Below are 5,571 nucleotides of genomic sequence, written 5' to 3'. Positions count from 1 at the left end.
TAGATGCAGAATAAGTTTTAAAAACTGACTATCTCATACATAAAAATAAGTTAGTATATCTTACTGGTTAGAAGCACAAATTTTGATGTCAAGCAGACAGAGTTTATGTCTTGGCTCTACCCTAGATAGCTGTGTGACTTTAAGTAAGTCACCTAATTTCTATACGTTACAATTTATCCATCCATACACTGGGAAACCAATAGTACTCACCTCCTAAGGTTGTTTTTAAAGAGTAAATGTCAAAATATTATGAAAGGTCTTCAGCTTAGTACCTAGTAAGTGCTGGCACATAGTATGTGCTCAATAAGTGTTAGATAATATATTTAAAATGGACAGAGCTACCAAATTGGGTCTAAGTATGGGCAAATGCAATAATGAAGAGTGATGCGTGTTTGATCACTGATTTTTTTACAGAGTGAGAGAAACAATACATTAGACGAGAGCAGTGGTTCCAAATACTCTCTATATGTGTCGGAGTCCTCTGGGGAGCTCTCAGAAGAGACCCACGCCAGGCTCTACCTTCAGAGGCATAGATTCCATCAGTTAGGGGCTAGATTGAGAACCCTTGGGCCAGAGCTCATGCTTCAAGGGTAATGAAGTCATAGCCAGCATCTACTTGAGCGGCCATTACTGCAGATTGCACCTTGGTGTCACCTAGCACAGAGATGAGCATTGGTTGATGAGGAACAGGCTGGGAGTGCCAGTATTTATTCAGCTCTATCCCCACCTCTGAGAAAATATTCCCAACATATAATCTGCTGATAGGAATTTACGTAGGAGAGGGAACTAACACACCAGACACATTCCTCTTTTGCCCCTAAATCCCATGTATGTAGTACCTGCCCCGTTAGATTTTATTTGATTGTCTTAAATCTTTAAGAGATCCAACCTCTACTATCCCTTGTAATATCTTTAAGACAGTTGAAAACAGTGGTGAGAGCTAACATTGGAAAATTCACCAATCTGCCAGCCCTAAAATAGACCCAGCCACCCCACAGACTCTTTCTCTGTTTATTGGATGTATCTAGTGCCTTTGCTTTAGAGCTGAGAGAGCATTTGCCAGTCACCTGAAGGGATCCCATATTTCAACCACCCACAATCAATAGGCAATAAGAGTGTCTGATGTTGACATATTCTGCTTTGTGTCTCCTCTCGCTTCCCTATTCACTACCAGTCAGTACCTCCTGCCTGCCACACCAGGCTGCACAGTGAGAGAATCCTGGAAAGGAGGACATGACAGGTACACAAACCTCTTAAAGATAATGGCTGACAGCTCCAGGGACTATCCCTGACGCTGGCCCAGTGCAGCGCTACTGCTCACAGCACTGCCCACAGCCTCTTTAGGTGATTGCGGGCTCTTCTCTATTCTGCCTCAGCAGTCAAATCCTCCATCAGCCCTTTCTCCCCTCCAGTCTGTGCTTTCTGCCTTATCTCCTTGTCACAGTTTGAGAATGGGTGAGCCAACCAAAGCCTTCCTGAGCAGCTGACATGGTTCTGGTTCATTAGCAGCACACAGAGCAAGTGAGGAAGGGCAGACAGCACAGACAGAATCCTGCCTGAGAGTGAGCGAGTAACAAGTGTATCAGCTTAAGGGAAGTTCAAGGTTTTTATAGCTCACTCTTATGCCATTTCTCTCAGAAGGCTCACCACTATAGAAACTCCATGCAGGAACCGTACCTCCTGCCCTCCCCAGCCTCTGCCAGCACCTTTCCAAACACAGGGAACTCATGCCCAGCAGCATAGTTATCATCATGACTCAGGGGCCAGGTGAAACAGGTAAGAGAATAGATGCAGTGAAGAAATACAACCCAATTTAAATAAGGAGCCAGTATTCTTCCCATATCCCCACCCTTTTTAGCCTTCGTCTGCAAAAAAAAAAAAAAAAAAAAAAAATTAACAATAAAATAAATTCAGAATCTTGGAAAACTCCACCAAGAGGAAATTACCTCCTATGTCGTTTATCAAATTTGGTTCTTCACACCTTCCATAAGAACAAAGACAGTCTCCTCCACATCACCTGTCAAGTGAGGGTAATAGGAAGGTACTGCAAGTCATTTTAATCTTCAGGTTATTTGGGGAGGAAGTTATTGAAAAATAGCCTATAGGAAAATGTTTGATTCCATTTCATTCAGGCTCCGGCTGAATTTCTTATGACATTGCAGGGCAGAGGAAAAGCACTAGGGACAGGAGAACAGTGGAAAGATCCTGTGCTGATGAGAACACAGGGCTGTGTTTTCTGACTCAGTGCTATTTATCAAACACAATCAATGACAGCCCCTTGGGGCAGCAGGTGGCCGGACATGCCCTGGCTAAACTCTTGTTAAGGACCCGTGGAAGAGAGTCACTGCTATGTGGCAGGCCCCAGTGGCACGTCCCTCCAGCCTGTTCCATCAGCTTGGAAGCACGAACCCCTCCCATGTCCCTCACCTTGCTCAGGTCTCATCTTCTGACACCATTTAGTTTTATTTGATAAGGGAATGGAAAAACACTTGAAGGATCATAGGTCTGGTATTTTCTTCTTTGAGGGGATAGAGGTATGTTAGTCCAGGGTGCAGTACTTGGAGAGTGTTTTTTTAAAGTTTCCTTAAACACTCAGAGGATCCGTGCCTGAAACAACTTTGTTATTCTCTGAGCAACTTATGAATGCCCTTTTTCTACACTTATTTGTTTAAGTTTCTATTGTGAATTCATTATTCTGGATTTTATTTCTGTAGTTTATAAGAATCTGGCGTGATATCAGGGATAGGAACCACAGACTTGGTAAATCTCTTTGTCCCCTCCAAGATATATCAGTCAGGGCACAGGCAAGAGACAGAAACCACACCAACTTTTTTTTTTTTTTTAAATAAAGAGAAACGAATCTAAAGAAATGTTATCCTTTGAGGAAGGTAAGTAAAGAGTCAAAAGAAAAACACTAAGGTTTCGTGGATATAGCAACTGCAAGATGCAGCTACCCCCACTAGGGCCAAGAGACCATAGGAAGAAGTTGAGATTCATGAAACTCAAGAGCTTGGTAGAGAGGCCCCTCGAAGGTAAGACCTGGACCTCTAAAGAGGAGGAAGGGCAGATGTCTCTGAGCTCAGAGTAGAGGCATCAGCAGCTGTGCTGGGGTTTCTGGAGAGGATATGAAGAGGCTGGTTCTGCAGGTTTTGGAAAAACTGCAATATGAATTCAGCTACTGCTCCTGCTACTGGTCAAACTAGCATTACTGGGACATAGAAGCAGTATTACTGGGTGTCCTGACTGCTGGAAACCAGCAGGGAGGAGCTAGTTCTCCCTCCTCTCTCCTGCAGCCTCCCTCCAGGGAGCCTCTGGCAGAACATAAATGTGGTTTGCAGAAGCCAGCCCAGCCTCCCACAGCAGAGTGCAGGGAAGTGAGTTTGAAGCTTGGAGGCAGGAGCTTAGTAACTGGCATGTAAAGTGCTTCATTAGGAAATCAGAGGTCTTTCTAGTCACTCTGAATTTTAAGCATCCTATTCTTTTTTCCTGCTCTCCAGCTCCACACTTGACCCTTTAGCTCTCTAGAACAAATGACTGAAAAGGCCCTGAGCATTTCTACGTTTCCAGTTTATAATCTCTCCATCCTTTCTGCCCAAAGGGCTCTGCCTGCTAATCCTTTGATGTATGTTTCTAAGGGGGAAATGATGTCTCAGCTCTACCTCCCAATCATTTGTTCTTCACAGTAGCTTTTCTCTCAGCATTTCCCTGATGGCCCTTCTTGCCCTTTTCCTGCTTCACTGAATTCACAAGAATCCACACCCCTGGTACTACAGCTGGGTCAAGGTTGGTGAAACCAGCAATCATGGAAAAGAGCCACGAGGTTTTCTAATTCAATGCCACAAGCATTGGTTATTTCCATCATGTGCCAGGTACCATGCTTAATATGAAGGAGAAGATGTGGTCCTTGCCCTGGAGACATTTTTAATCAGGTAAAGCAAGGAGATATGTAAACTCTTTCCAGATTACAGACCATAACGATAATGCTACAGCATTAGAAAGTAGTACAATCAGCTGGATCTGAGTTCAGTCATGTTTTAATCATGTAGGAGCAAGAAATAAAGTAGTCAACACTTAGGTATTTGCTATGTGCTTTATATATACTAATTAATGCCTTCAATTGTCACAGCAACCCCATGAGGGGGCTACTGGCAGGATCCCTTTTTTGCAGATGGGGAACTGAGAGATAAAGGAACTTCCCAAGGTCACAAAAACTAGTTAAATGGCAGAGCTGGGTTGTACCAGCTGCGTGACCTCCCTCATAGGCTTCATTTGCAGATGAAATGAGGTAATATTGCCTGGCGTATGGTAAGCACTAACTAAATAGTAACCATTATTATGTTGTTAATCTGATGAATTTTTTAAAAAGCTTATAAAACACAAAGAAAGGGATAATTAATCATACTTTACCTTGTATGGTGTTTTTTAATTTATAGAGGTTTTTAATATATATTATCCTATTTAATCTTCATAATAATTCAGTGAGGTAAGGATATCATTCCTGCTTACAGAGAGTCTCCTGAAGCTTGAGACATGCTGCAGCTCAGATAGGAATAGAGTGGTCCTAGAAGACACAAGAAGGGCAGCACAACCGTTGTAGGCTCTCCATGTTCAGGGAGGCCTTCAGAAAGAGAGGCCCTTTGCTCAGCGTGGTGTGATGTAATGGATGAGTTAGAGATTTAGGAGCCATATGCACCTTTATTTGGATCCCACCTCTCATTACCTGTGCACCCTTGAGCACAGCAGCTTCTGCTCTTCCGTTTCCCCATCCATATACTCTAGACAACACTATCTGCCTTACACCACTTTGAGGGGAGCTAAAGAAAGTGAAAACCTTATGTTATGTACAGGTAACCAGCATAAGTGGTAGTTTTTGGAGAAAAGAAACCCAAAATCTGATCTCATGGCTGATTCTATCTACAGAGACATTCTGATTCACTTTCTATAAGGGAAATTCATCTTCTTAAATTCATCTTATTTTTATTTTTTTCAATTATTGTTGACATACAATATTATGTTAGGTGTATAACACACCTAAAACTAATTAGACATTTATATAATTTATGAAGCGATCACCCCAATAAATCCAGTACCCATCTGATACCGTACATAGTTATTACAATACTACCGACTATATTCCCCATGCTGTACTCTATATCTCCATGACTATTTTGCAACTACCAGTTTGGACCTCTTAATCCCCTCCCCTCTTCACACATCCTCCACCCCTCAATCTGACAACCATCAAATGCTCTCTGTATCTATGAGCTTGCTTCTGTTGTTTGTTTATCCTGTTCTCTAGATTCCACATATGACATTTGTCTTTCTCTGTCTGACTTACTCCACTAAGCACAATACCCTCTAGGTCCATCCGTGCTGTTGCAGCTGGCAAGATTTCAGTCTTTTTAAAAATATGTATTATGGCTAAGTAATATTCCATTGTATATATGTACCACCTCCTCATTATCTATTCATCTATTGATGGACACCCAGGTGGCCTCCATATCTTGGTTATTGTAAATAATGCCGCAATGAACATATTGATTCACGTGTCTCTTCAAAGTAGTGTTTTGG

General features: G+C 42.3%; 1 protein-coding gene across 10 annotated transcripts in view; it reads left to right on the top strand.

Moving 5' to 3' along the window:
- Positions 1–5,571, top strand: part of FARS2 (phenylalanyl-tRNA synthetase 2, mitochondrial) — a 455,949-nt gene that overhangs the window by 301,139 nt on the left and 149,239 nt on the right. The window lies entirely within an intron of this gene.

Source organism: Pteropus vampyrus, unplaced genomic scaffold, assembly GCF_000151845.1.
Source record: "Pteropus vampyrus isolate Shadow unplaced genomic scaffold, Pvam_2.0 Scaffold129, whole genome shotgun sequence".
In the NCBI taxonomy this organism is placed as follows: Eukaryota; Metazoa; Chordata; class Mammalia; order Chiroptera; family Pteropodidae; genus Pteropus; species Pteropus vampyrus.
Note: the sequence above shows the minus strand (reverse complement) of the source record. Positions and strands in the feature narration are given on the sequence as shown.